Here is a 13952-nt window from a genome sequence, read left to right as displayed (position 1 = left end):
TATCTTCTCAAATAGAACTTATATGTTATGATGAAGTCCTTAAAACTACTACCAAAATGATAAAAAAAGATTTATCATGTGGTTCTTAAACCCTGCTCGCAACCAAATGATATAATTATTACAAAGATGATAATTGTATCGAGTGTAGGTCATTGTGTGCCATATTAGTTGGTTGTCCTCTTAACCATGATGTGTGGTGACACAGGTATGGCATATGGGTGATATGTAGGAGTATATTTTATTGAGAGTGACCACTTTCAGAGCACTCTGCTGTCAAGGGCTGCTCTGATGGGATATGGGTATAAGTGTCGCTCGGACCTAAGGCTGTCTCGATGACTTGCAAGTAACTCACTGTGCTTTGGTGCCGAACTATCCGAACTTCTAATTCAGTGACGGAAGACTTTTGGGTATAGTCAATTACTTATGAAGTCTGAGTGCGAGTCAAGATGGGATTGACCGCTCCAAGTAAAATTGAAGATGATGCATCACTATGTTTCAATTCAGTAAAACTTTGGCTAAAGTAGTCCTAGTGAGGAGTCACAGAATTTTTGAGGTTGAGACACAATGTGGACCACTTATTCTGAGTAGATAGTTTAATCCAAAGTTATCCTTGAGCATCAAGTATCAAAGGGATAAATTACACGGTAACTATATCCACATGGGTTCTAGAGTGTTGCTAGACATACATTCAGCCTATTCGAATATTGAATCTTATTGCTAGATGTTACATCGATTAGTACAAGAATTATTCTTGTGCTATCAGCTTAGGTTCGAACCTTTGGGGTCACACACATAGTGTTGGGAATAGTGTTCCAAAGCCAATTGTCAGTCTGTTGACGGTTGTGCTCTTTGTTGTATTAGTACATAAATCATAAATAAATAAAAGTAATTTTGATATTTTTCATCACAAATTATCATTTTCTAATGAACTTCTGTGTTGTGGTGAAGTCCTTAGGACTATTTAGACTCGACAAAGGAGGATTTGTCGTTTAGTCCTTAAACCTGTTCGCAACCAAATGATATGTTGTTACCAAAGATAACAATGTTTATCCAGCATAGGTCATTGTGTGCCATATAGGTTGGTTGTCCTCTTAACCAAGGAGTGTGGTGACACTGGTATGGCATACAAGTGAGATGTAAGGGTACATCTGCACTGAATGTGACCGACTCCGGAGCTATCTCTGCTATCAAGATTTGCTCTGATGGGATATGGGTATAAATGTCCCTCCGACCAGAGACCGCCACAGTGACTTGCAAGCAAGTCACTGCACTTAGGCACTGGACTACCTGAATTTTTAATTCAGTGACGGAAGGCTGCTGGGTGTAGTCAAGTACTTGACTTGTCGGTGCGTGTGTCAAGATGGAATTGACCACTCCAGTTCAGAAGCTGTGTACAGTCGTGTTTCAATTTAGTAAAACCTTGATCAGGGTAGTCCTAGTGAGGAGTCACAGGACTGTTTGAGTTGAATACGACTCGGATGATCTAATCAGGGTTGACAGTTTAACCCTGAGTCATCCAAAACACAGGGGTCAAAAGGGATGAATTATACAGTAACCAAATTCACGTAGGTTCTGAGTGTTGCGATTGTGACTATTCAACCTATCCGGATGTCGGGTACTATTGCTAGATAGTCACTTCGATTAGTACAGAAATTGGTTCCTGTGCTACCGGCTTAGGTTCGAATCTGCGGGGTCACACACATTAGAGGTTCCTATCTGATCTGATGGCTGATGAAGAGTCTTAATATTCATGGACTATGAGTCCTACACATCTGAAACTCTATGATCGAGAATCAAGATTCTCTGATCACAAGTCACACACATTTTGAGTACCGGGGTCAAGAGTCCCACTGGTTTGGGACTCTTCGATCAAGGTTTCATATTGATGAACTTTGATACTCGATTGTCCATCGAATTTGGACTCAATATTTATGAGAGGTTTAATTAGTGATTTGATCACTAATTAACTCAATTTGATTGAGTAATTATTTTTGGATCAAGTCCAATTGAATTGGATTCAGTTGGGTTTGACCCGATTAGGTTAAGAGTTGACCTAATCGTCAAGATGGTTTGGTCCCTGATTTGATCAGGGGTTGGGCTTAGTCAATTCTTGATTTAATTAAGATTTTATTAAGCCTAATTAAGTCTAATTAAGTTAGGTTTAAATTAGTCTAATTGGGCCTAACTTATTTGGTTCAATTAGGTTGGTTTAAATAATGAAACCACCTTGACCCAAACTCCTTGCGCCACCTCACATCCACTATGCCCATTTGAATTCACGAGAAGAAACTTCTCGTGAATTTTTTCTCATGCAAAGCCCTTCTCATGCCCACTCTTGTGCGCTAATATTTGGATAAAGATGATTAGTTAGCCATTCAAATTCAAAGCGTGTTTGAATTTGAATGGATAACTTATCTCTTGCGCCTACATGACATTATCGACTTTAGCGCCCCACATCTCACACGAGAAAAGGTTTCTTGTGAAACATTTCCATGCACAAAAAGTTCACACCCTTCTCTTCTCATGCCATAAGTGAATAGGGATGAGTTGGTTTGCATTTGAATTCAAACTCGATTTGAATTCAAATATGCAACCACTTATCTTTATCCTCTCACGCGGATAAGACACGTTCGATGTTGTTTTAAAAAGAGGAGAAAGGTGGGGCATGCATAGAAATTTTTGGAGAGAAAGTTTGGGTCATGAGGAACCTTTCTGTGTGAGGTGAAGGTCCAAAACCTTTCGAGATAAAAAGAAAGAAAAGAAAGAAAAAGGGCACAGAGTTTTTCTTAGTGTACCCTAGGGTTTCAGCCTGGGGTTCGGGAGGTGAGAAGGTGAACTACGAGTGTCGTGAGCCTACCAAATTTTAGGAAGATCTTCAACATCCTTTCAAACATATTTGTTGATGATCTATAGTATCTGAAGAATTGGCAGACATCGATCGAAAGAGTTCAATCAACATCGGCCGTCGAAAGGGCTCTACAACGAGCTAGCACTCGTGAGGAGTCGATCAGATCGGGAGCCTCGTGTGGATGATCCGCAGAGGTCAGACACCCTATGTGGCTGTGTTGCGGTGATCAGAGCCTCCCTACGATGATCAGATTGCAGCGATCTACTACCCGCACAAAGGTATTGTGTTCTAAACACATTACAGTAAAGTGTTTACTGTTAAAATTCGAATTTCAAATTTAAATGCATGCATGCTATATATCATATTTAGATCCTAGTATAAGATAAATATATATTAATTAATTAGATTAATTAATTATTTTTACTATAAAATAATGATTTTAAAAAAATTTTAAAATTACCATTTTACCCCTGCACTCAAATTTCGCGACAAATGGTATCAGAGCAGGTTCTAAGATATGATATATGAATTTGCATGCATAGATTAAGTTGTAATCTAAAAGTTTAAATTTGAAATTTGAAATTCAAAATTTAAAATTTGAATTTTGAAAGTTGATCGAAATTCAAAATTCAAACATTTGAAATTCAAAATTCAAAAATTTGAAATTTAAAATTCAAAAATTTGAAATTTAAAATTTAAAATTTAAAATTTGATTAAAATTTCAAATTTAAAATTCAAAATTTGAAATTCAAAATTTTGAAATTTATTTGAAATTTGAAATTTAAAATTTTAAAATTTAAAATTTAAAATTTGAAATTTAAATTTTAAAATTGGTATATTTAGATATACTTGATCAAAGTAGCAAATAATTGAATTGGGCTGGTTGTCATGGCCGTCCGGTCATAGGAGAAAAGTAGGGTTTAAAGGCCCTCTCTTCCCATTCGATGGGGTCTCCTATGGCGGTAGGGGTGCCACTGCAATTATATCCCATGCAGATGAAGCAGCGAAAGGACTCAATTGTAAAGGTTCAATTATAAAATTTATCATGAATGTGTTAGATTAGATCTAAAGAAATATTCATGATTTATTTTGATTGAGTTATTTTCTGTTATGTAATTAGCAATAGGATTGCTATTTATGAAATGTGCTGATCTATTTGTGAAATGAGTTAACATGTTTGGTGAACAAAAAATAAAATCTTTCAAATTTAAAAATTATTTTCGAAAAGCCAAACCCCGACCCATCAGTCCAAATACTTAATTAAAAGAATTAAGTGTTGTCAAGTTGATTTAGAATTGTGAATTAAGATCTAAAATAATTGCATAAACTTGTGGATCAATGGGTTAGATGGATTAGGTCCATAATTGGGTTAGACCTAAGGTTAGCTTAAAGAAATGGACTAAATTAGAGTAATTGGTCAAATCTAATCATAAGTTGAATTAGATTAGGTCAAGGACACTCTAGACTCAACTCCAATAGTTGTAGTTGAATGGGTCCATGTCTTTAACTAGACCAAGATGGACTTAATTCATGGCTACACGGTGGAACCCTATTTACTAACTTAATCAAATTAAAACTAATGAACTGGTTGGTTGGTATCTAAGGTAAGTTCGGCAATTTGACCAGTGGTTCTTAAGCAGGAGCTACTCGCATTGATTCGATCTCTGACGAGTTAATGGCATATCCCCACCACTGATCTCACTTACCTGGCCAACCTGGTGAGTTAGGTTTTGATTAGATCACTTGGTGATTAGGGCTCACCCATGTCATTAGGTAAATCAGTGTGACTGATTTAGGTGCTCCTAATGCCAGCTTTAATTAAATCTTTTTTTAATCTGACTTGGTGAAGTCAGTGGGAGGATTGAAATTGGCTGGTTAATTTCTTCTCTTCCTTCACTTAATAAAATCCTCAAAATTATTAGGTCCCTAAAATGATTAAGTTATAGTGATAACTAAGTCATAGCCTCCCATTAAGTGAGTGATAATGAGTCCATTAGTTTAATAATCATTGGAGGCCCAAAGGCCTGGTGCTTATTGACTAATGGAATTATCATTCATAGTATGATAATTTGGTTTGAGTCTTTCTGATGGTGGTCAGGTTGGCCGGCTAAAGTCGGGCCTGATCATTTATTGATCCGATTCATCAAATCAAGTCATGTTAATGGTTGGACCTAACCAGATCTTTTTAGTGGAGGTCAAAGCCTACTGATTAGGTTCTGGGGCAAAAATTTATTACTAAAAGTTGTTTAGAGAAACAACTGGTTATGAACCTACCCATAGATGCACATGGGTTGATCAACCAAAGTTGGGCTCGTGTGTAGTCTGTGTGGATTCTAGTACCCACTAAGGAATTAAAGTAATTCCTCGAATTGGAGGTTGAGGCTACCAGTTCGTAAAAATACTGGGAGAAACTTTAGACTAAAGTCCAAGTCTTTAGTATTAATAATTTGTGTACTAATAGAGGTCTGATTTTCCTTTATGCAGCTATGGCCACTACCCTGTCGCTCCGGTCATTATTAGATAATGACAAGCTTATGGGATCTAATTTCAATAGCTGGTATCGAAAATTAAAAATTATCCTTGAGCATGAGCGGATCCTTTATGTAGTAACGGATCCGGCACCAGAGGAGCCAGCCCCGAACGCTAGAGACACGGTCCAAGACACTTACCAGAAGTGGCTCAATGACCGCACCACCGTTCGGTGCATAATGCTGATGGCAATGAATGATGAGTTCAGCCATAGGTTTGAGAATGTCCAGCCGCAGGAGATGCTTCAAATGTTGAACGACTCCTTTGGCACGCCTGACGATGTTGAAAGGCACAAAACTAGTTGTGCCATTTTCAATGCTCGGATGAAAGATGGGGCCTCAGTCACCGATCATGTACTGTACATGATCGAAATGATTGAGCATCTAAATAAACTGGGCTTTCCCCTGCACGAGCAGCTCGGTAAGGATGCGATCCTTAATTCTTTACCCAAGTCCTTCCTCCCCTTCCTTACCCATTTTTGAATGACAAAGCCTGCAGTGAACTACCACGACTTGTTGGGATTGCTGCAGAACTTTGAAAAGGACCACCAGCTCCATAAGGAATCGGTGAATATTGTGGGAGGGTCTTCTTCTGGTCGTCGACCCTTTAAGAAAGGGAAGAAGAACAAGAAGAAGAAGAACAAGAAAGTGCAACCGCATGCTGGGACGTCTGCACAGGTTCAGACCAAGAAGCGCAAGCCCGACCAGAGCCAGGCGGAGTGCTTCTTTTGCAAGAAGCAGGGGCATTGGAAGAGGAACTGTCCTCTATACATTGCCTCCCTGGACTCAAACAGGTCGAAGAAGAAGCAAGATAATTATATGATAACACCTTGCAACTTTTTCATTTGTGATACTACTGCCTGGGTATTGGATACCGAAAGCCCTTATCATATTTACAATTCGATGCAGGGTCTGCAGGTCAGTAGGAGATTTGATGATGGCGAGAGGTTTCTGAACATTGGAGATGGAAGCAAAGTTTCAGTTCTAGCTTTAGGAATCATGAACCTTGTAATCAATTCTCGTAATGTAATTTTGAGTGAATGTCACTATTGTCCAAGCTTTTTATTAAATATTATTTCTGTAGGCCTTTTGGCCATGTACGATTATCAATTTTTAATAAAAAGAAATATTTGTAATATCATTTTAAATGGTGTTACAATGTTTGTTGGACAAATAAATAATGGAATTTACTTACTATCACAGCCTGTTAATGTGGTTCAAACCTCCGGTAAATGCCCTAGAATAGATAATATGTTAGAAGTCTACCTTTGGCACTGTAGGCTAGGTCATATCAATAAGAACAGGATAAACAGGTTGGCTCAAGAAGGAATTCTTGAAGTTGGTGATTGTAAATGACTTCCAACCTGTGAGTCCTGTCTTCTTGGAAAGATGACCAAGTCACCTTTTACTGGAAAAGGTGAGCAAGCCAGTGAACTCTTGGATCTGGTACATTCTGATGTATGTGGACCCATGAGCTCAAGTGCAAGAGGCGGATATTTCTACATCATAACCTTCACAGATGACCTATCGAGGTATGGGTATGTCTATTTAATGAAGCATAAGTCAGAGTCATTTGAAATTTCAAACTATTCCGAAATGAGGTAGAAAAACAAACTGGAAAGTGTATTAAAACTCTTCGATTTGATCGAGGAGGTGAATATCTTTCCAATGAGTTTTTGACATATTTAAGGGAGAATGGGATTCTCTCTCAGTGGACTCCTCCTGAAACACCACAACATAATGGTGTGTCTGAAAAGAGGAATCGGACCTTGTTAGACATGGTCCGATCCATGATGGGATTTGCTGGTCTGTTGATCTTCCTCTAGGGATATGCACTCGAATCAGCTTGTTACCTTCTAAATAGGGTTCCGAGTAAGTCTGTAACCAAAACACCATATGAGTTATGGATATGACGTAAGCCAGTACTCTCGCACCTTAGGATTTGGGGGTATCCGGCTTATGTTAAATATTTAATTATGGACAAGCTTGGACCTAGGTCTGACAAGTATAATTTCATAAGGTACCCAAAAGAGACCAAAGGGTATTATTTCTACCTAGCTGATGAGCAAAAGGTGTTTGTCAGCCTTAAGGCAATCATTTTAGAAAAGGAGTTCCTTGGTGAAGGGACTGTTGCCTCTAAGGTCAAACTTGAGGAAGTTCGGTAGGTAGAAAAACTGACACAAGTAGCTAAACCTGAACCAAATTTGATTAGATCAGATCCAGAGCCCATTGTTCCTGCACCCTTAAGGCGATCTGGTAGAGTACCATGTCAACCGGACAGATACTATGGTTTCTTGATCCGGACGGAGATCCTATCAAACTTGATGAAAATGATGAGGATCCGATCACGTACATGGATGCAATGCAGAGACCTGACTCTGAGAAATAGCTAGAGGCCATGAAATCCGAAATGGAGTCCATAAAGATCAACGATGTGTGGACATTGGTTGACCCACCCGAAGGAGTAAAACCCATAGGGTGTAAGTGGATCTTCAAGAGGAAGAGGGGTGCAGACGGAAAGGTGGAAACCTATAAAGCCCGTCTGGTTGCCAAGGGATATCGTCAACGTTATGGTATAGACTATGATGAGATATTTTCTCCTATGGCAATGCTCAAATCCATTCGGATTATGCTTGCGATAGCTGCCCATCTGGACTATGAAATCTGGCAGATGGATGTGAAGACAACTTTCCTAAATAGAGAGCTGGACGAAGAGTTGTATATGATACAACCTGAAGGATTCACGTCCACAGATGAGTCTAAGGTGTGTAGGCTATAGAGGTCCATTTATGGACTTAAGCAGGCATCCCAAAGTTGGAACATACGTTTTGATAAGACGATCAAGACGTATGGCTTCGTTGAGAACGGAGAAGAGCCCTACATTTATAAGTGGGCTAATGGTCCAGTAGTAGTATTTCTTGTATTGTATGTGGATGACATTCTCTTAATCGGGAATGATATCCCTGCATTACAGGGAATAAAGATTTGGCTGTCATCACAATTCTCCATGAAGGATCTGGGAGAAGCTTCCTACATCTTAGGGATGAGGATCTATAGGGATAGATCTAAAAGGTTGCTTGGCTTATCCCAGTCCACATACATTGATACTATGCTGAAGAGGTTCAGCATGGAGAATTCTAAGAAAGGCTATCTACCGATAGGCCATGGAATTTCTCTCTCGAAGAGGGATTGTCCGACAACACCTCAAGAGAGAAAGCATATGGGTAGAATTCCATATGCTTCAGCAGTGGGATCTATCATGTACGCCATGACATGTACACGATCAGATGTGGCATACTCACTAGGGGTAGTGAGTAGATACCAATCTGATCCAGGGGAGAATCACTGGAAGGTTGTTAAAACCATCCTGAAGTATTTGAGAAATACTAAGGATCAGTGGCTTGTTTATGATGAATCGGACTTGAGACTTATAGGGTTTACAGACTCTAATTTTCAGTCTGATCACGATGACAGCAAGAATGTGTCGGGATTTATTTTTACCCTTAATGGTGGGGCTGTCTGCTGGAAGAGTTCCAAGCAGCACACAGTGGCTGATTCAGTTTGCGAGGTGGAGTATATCGCTACATCAGATGCTGCCAAAGAAGCGGTGTGGCTGAGAAAATTCATCATCGAGCTCGGAGTAGCACCCTCCTTTGTTGGTCCAGTTTTGCTCTATTGTGACAGCTCTGGAGCCATTGCTCAGGCGAAGGAACCGAAGGCACACCAGCGGACGAAGCATATTCTGCGCTACTACCATCTCATCCAGAAAATCATGGATCGAGGAGACGTCGACCTTCAGAAGATCGACAGAAAGGAGAACCTGGCCAACCCATTCACTAAAGCCATTGCGGTGAAGGAGTTCGACGACTTCAAGTCGAAGATGGGTATTAGATACTGCACCGATTGGCTTTAGGCCAAGTGGAAGATTGTTGGGAATAGTGTCCCAAAGCCAATCGTCAGCCTGTTGATGGTTGTACTCTTTGTTGTATTAGTACATAAATCATAAATAAATAAAAGTTATTTTGGCATTTTTCATCACAAATTATCATCTTCTAATGAACTTCTGTGTTGTGGTGAAGTCCTTAGGACTATTTAGACTCGACAAAGGAGGATTTATCGTTTAGTCCTTAAACCTGTTTGCGACCAAATGATATGTTGTTACCAAGGACAATAATGTTTATCGAGCATAGGTCGTTGTGTGCCATATAGGTTGGTTGTCCTCTTAACCAAGGAGTGTAGTGACACTGGTATGGCATACAAGTGAGATGTAAGGGTACATCTGCACTGAACGTGACCGACTCCGGAGCTATCTTTGGTGTCAAGATTTGCTTCGTTGGGATATGGGTATAAATGTCCCTCCGACCTAAGACTGCCACGGTGACTTGCAAGCAACTCACTACACTTAGGTACTGGATGACCTGAATTTCTAATTCAGTGACGGAAGGCTGTTGGGTGTAGTCAAGTACTTGACTTGTCGGTGTGTGTGTCAAGATGGGATTGACCACTTCAGTTCAGGAACTGTGTACAGTCATATTTCAATTTAGCAAAACCTTGGCCAGGGTAGTCCTAGTGAGGAGTCACAGGACTATTTGAGTTGAACACGACTCGGATGATCTAATCAGGGTTGACAGTTTAACCTTAAGTCATCCTAAACACAAGGGTCAAAAGGGATGAATTATACAATAACCATATTCACGTAGGTTCTGAGTGTTGTGATTATGACTATTCGATCCATCCGAACATCAGGTACCATTGCTAGATGGTCACTTCGGTTAGTACAGGAATTGGTTCCTGTGCTACCGGCTTAGGTTCAAACCTGCGGGGTCACACATATTAGAGGTTCCTATCTGATCTGATGGCTGATGAAGAGTCTTAATATTCATGGACTATGAGTCCTACGTATCTGAAACTCTGTGATCGAGAATCAGGATTCTCTGATCACAAGTCCCACACATTTTGGGTACCGGGGTCAAGAGTCCCACTGGTTTGGGACTCTTCGATCAAGGTTTCATATTGATGAACTTTGATATCCGATTGCCCATCGGATTTGGACTCAATATTTATGAAAAGTTTAATTAGTAATTTAATTACTAATTAACTCAATTTGATTGAGTAATTATTTTTGGATCAAGTCTAATTGAATTGGATTCAGTTGGGTTTGACCCGATTAGGTTAAGAGTTGACCTAATCGTCAAGATGGTTTGATCCCTGATTTGATCAGGGGTTGGGCTTAGTCAATTCTTGATTTGATTAGAATTTTATTGAGCCTAATTAAGCCTAATTAAGTTGGGTTTAAATTAGTCTAATTGGGCCTAACTTATTTGGTTCAATTAGGTTGGTTTAAATAATGAAACCACCTTGACCCAAACTCCCTGTGCCACCTCACATCCACTATGCCCATTTGAATTCACGAGAAGAAACTTCTCGTGAATTTTCTCTCACGCAAAGCCCTTCTCACACCCACTCTTGTGCGCTAATATTTGGGTAAAGATGATTAGTTAGCCATTCAAATTCAAAGCGTGTTTGAATTTGAATGGATAACTTATCTCTTGCACCTACATGACATTATCCACTTTAGCGCCCCACATCTCACACGAGAAAAGGTTTCTCATGAAACATTTCCATGCATAAAAAGTCCATGCCCTTCTCTTCTCATGCTATAAGTGGATAGGGATGAGTTGGTTTGCATTTGAATTCAAACTCGATTTGAATTCAAATGTGCAACCACTTATCTTTATCCTCTCACGCGGATAAGACACGTTCGACATTGTTTTAAAAAGAGGAGAAAGGTGGGGCGTGCGTAGAAATTTTTAGAGTGAAAGTTTGGGGCATGAGGAACCTTTCTGCATGAGGTGAAGGTCCAAAACCTTTCGAGAGAAAAAGAAAGAAAAGAAAGAAAAAGGGTGCAGAGTTTTTCTTAGTGTACCCTAGAGTTTCAGCTTGGGGTTCGGGAAGTGAGAAGGTGAGCTACGAGTGTCGTGAGCCCACCAAATTTTAGAGAGATCTTTAACATCCTCTCAAGCACGTTTACTGATGGTTTGGAGCATCTAAAAAATTGGTAGACATCGATCGAAGGAGTTCGATCAGCATCGGCCATCGAAAAGGCTCTACAACGAGCTAGCACTCGTGAGGAGTCAATCAGATCGGGAGCCTCGTGTGGATGATCCACAGAGGCCAGACACCCTGTGTGGCTACATTATGGTGATTAGAGCTTTTTTACAGTGATCAGATTACGACGATCTACTATCCGCACAAAGGTATTGTGTTCTGAACACATTACAGTAAAGTGTTTACTGTTCAAATTCGAATTTCAAATTTAAATGCATGCATGCCATATATCATATTTAGATCCTAGTATAGGGAAAACATATGTTAATTAATTAGATTAATTAATTATTTTCACTGTAAAATAGTGATTTTAAAAATATTTTAAAATTACCATTTTATCCCTACACTCAAATTTTGTGACACATAGAAGTACCTGTCTGATCAAATAGCGGATCGACAATTATGAATTGTTGAAGGGTTTAATTATCAATTTGATTAATGATTAGTCCTATGCAAAGATTATAATAAATTATTTACTAATGATTGATAAATTAAAAAAATAATTAATTAACAATATAATTGTTAATTGGCTCAATTTGATTGAGCAATAGGGATTGGATTAGATCTAATTGAATTGGATTTAATTAGATTGGTTTTGGATTGATTGGATGTATCCCTATTGAATAATAGGGCTTATTCCAATTGATCTAAGGGATGCATGAATATGATTCAATTATTTTTATATAGGCTTGGATTGAATCTAACCCTATTGAATAATAAGCTTGATTGGATCAAGCCCTATTATCAAATAGCTTCCCTGATCTCTATTAAGAATTAATCCCTGGATCAATGAAGTTTTAATCTAACTAATTTCAAAATCGATTGGGGCCTAATATGTTTTATAATTGGACTAGGATCTAATTAGTTAGTTTGCTATAATTAATTTCTAAGTTAGTTGGGATTGGGTTCAAGAATTAGTAAGAATTTGATCAAGATCTTGAATCCTATTTGGAATAGGACTAAACCCAAACCAATCTATGTGAAATTTAATCTCCATGCCACAATCCTCTCACTGTGAGAAATCCTCACACCCATGAAGAAGTGTCGTGCCCCTCTCCTCTCTTCCTTTCATGAAAAAGGAGGCATCCCTCTCTTCTTCTGGTCGCTCAAAAATAAGGAGGGGGCCCCAACATCCCTCATGTCAACATCCTCTTTCTCCTCTTCTTCTTAGAGATTTTTGTGAGGTTTTGCTTGCTAGATTTTGGGCATCAAAAAGAGGCTTCTCTACTGGTTATACAGTAGAAAATTGAAGAAGAAAAGTTCTTCCCAAAGAGAGAAAGATCAAGGAAGAATATGGGTCTTCTTTCTTGTGCGCAACCTTGAAGAAGAAAGAGTTCTTCTTCTAGATTTTTCTTTTATTTTTCTCCAAGATAAAAATAAGATTAGATCTAATTTTTAATGTGAAGATTTGGAGAAAAAATATCAAAAAAATTTGATTGAGTGTTTGGGGCTTTTTAGAGTTCTAAATCAAGGAAGAAGATGGGTCTTCTTTCTTGTGCACAGTCTTGAAGAAGAAGGAGTTCTTCTTTCATATTTTTTCTTTATTTTTTTTCAAAATAAAAATTAGATTAGATCTAAATTTTAACATGAAGATTTGGAGAAGAATTATCAAAAAAATCTAGTTGGACGTGAAAGAAATATGCCTTACAAGTCAATCAAAATTTATATTTTGATGGATTTTCTTGGTAATCTTTCAGACTCATGTATTGACTTTTTAAATAATAAAAGATATTTTTTATCATATGCTGCATCTTACTTTTGTAATGATTATGATGAACTCCATACATCAGGATAATGGATTTAGGGTTATGATGAGATCATACTTATAAGACCTAAAATCCTAAAAATCCTGATTTAGGATATTCTTAGTCATAGGAGCATTGAGTAGAGGATCAATATTTCGGATAGACTAGTACCTCCTATGTATGCTCGATGGAGAGGGTGACTGATCTCATAAGCCGCTTGTATGAGACACTAATACAAAAAAGTGGGTACTCATTAGAGAATGAGTTCACTGAATGGATCCGGCTTAAAAAATATCTTATGAAATTTACTTACCTGTCAAAAGATATTTTCTTATAGTGGGAGTTGTGCATATAATTCTTTGACCTGAGACTACCATAGAATCTTGTATACATGAATCCATATTTTTGGTTCATACTCATTCATGACTTAGTCATGTATGGGATGTTCTGGATATGATGAAATATATATGGAGGTTGTGAGAAGGTCAACATGGAATCGGTCACTCTTGGTAAGAAAAGATCGCATCCTGCTTGCTTTGATCGATTAATGATTCAGGAAGCCTTTGATCATAGTAGAATAAAAATTAGAAAGAGTTTTTAATATTTTATTAATTGAATCATCATTTAAGATTGAGAGAAATATGAGTATGATATTAGATTTGACATCATTTCATATCTAGAGTTATATTCAGGGTGCAGGAAGATCACAGGATCGAATTGCAC

This window comes from Elaeis guineensis, chromosome 16 (assembly GCF_000442705.2).
Source record: "Elaeis guineensis isolate ETL-2024a chromosome 16, EG11, whole genome shotgun sequence".
NCBI lineage: Eukaryota > Viridiplantae > Streptophyta > Magnoliopsida > Arecales > Arecaceae > Elaeis > Elaeis guineensis.
Note: the sequence above shows the minus strand (reverse complement) of the source record.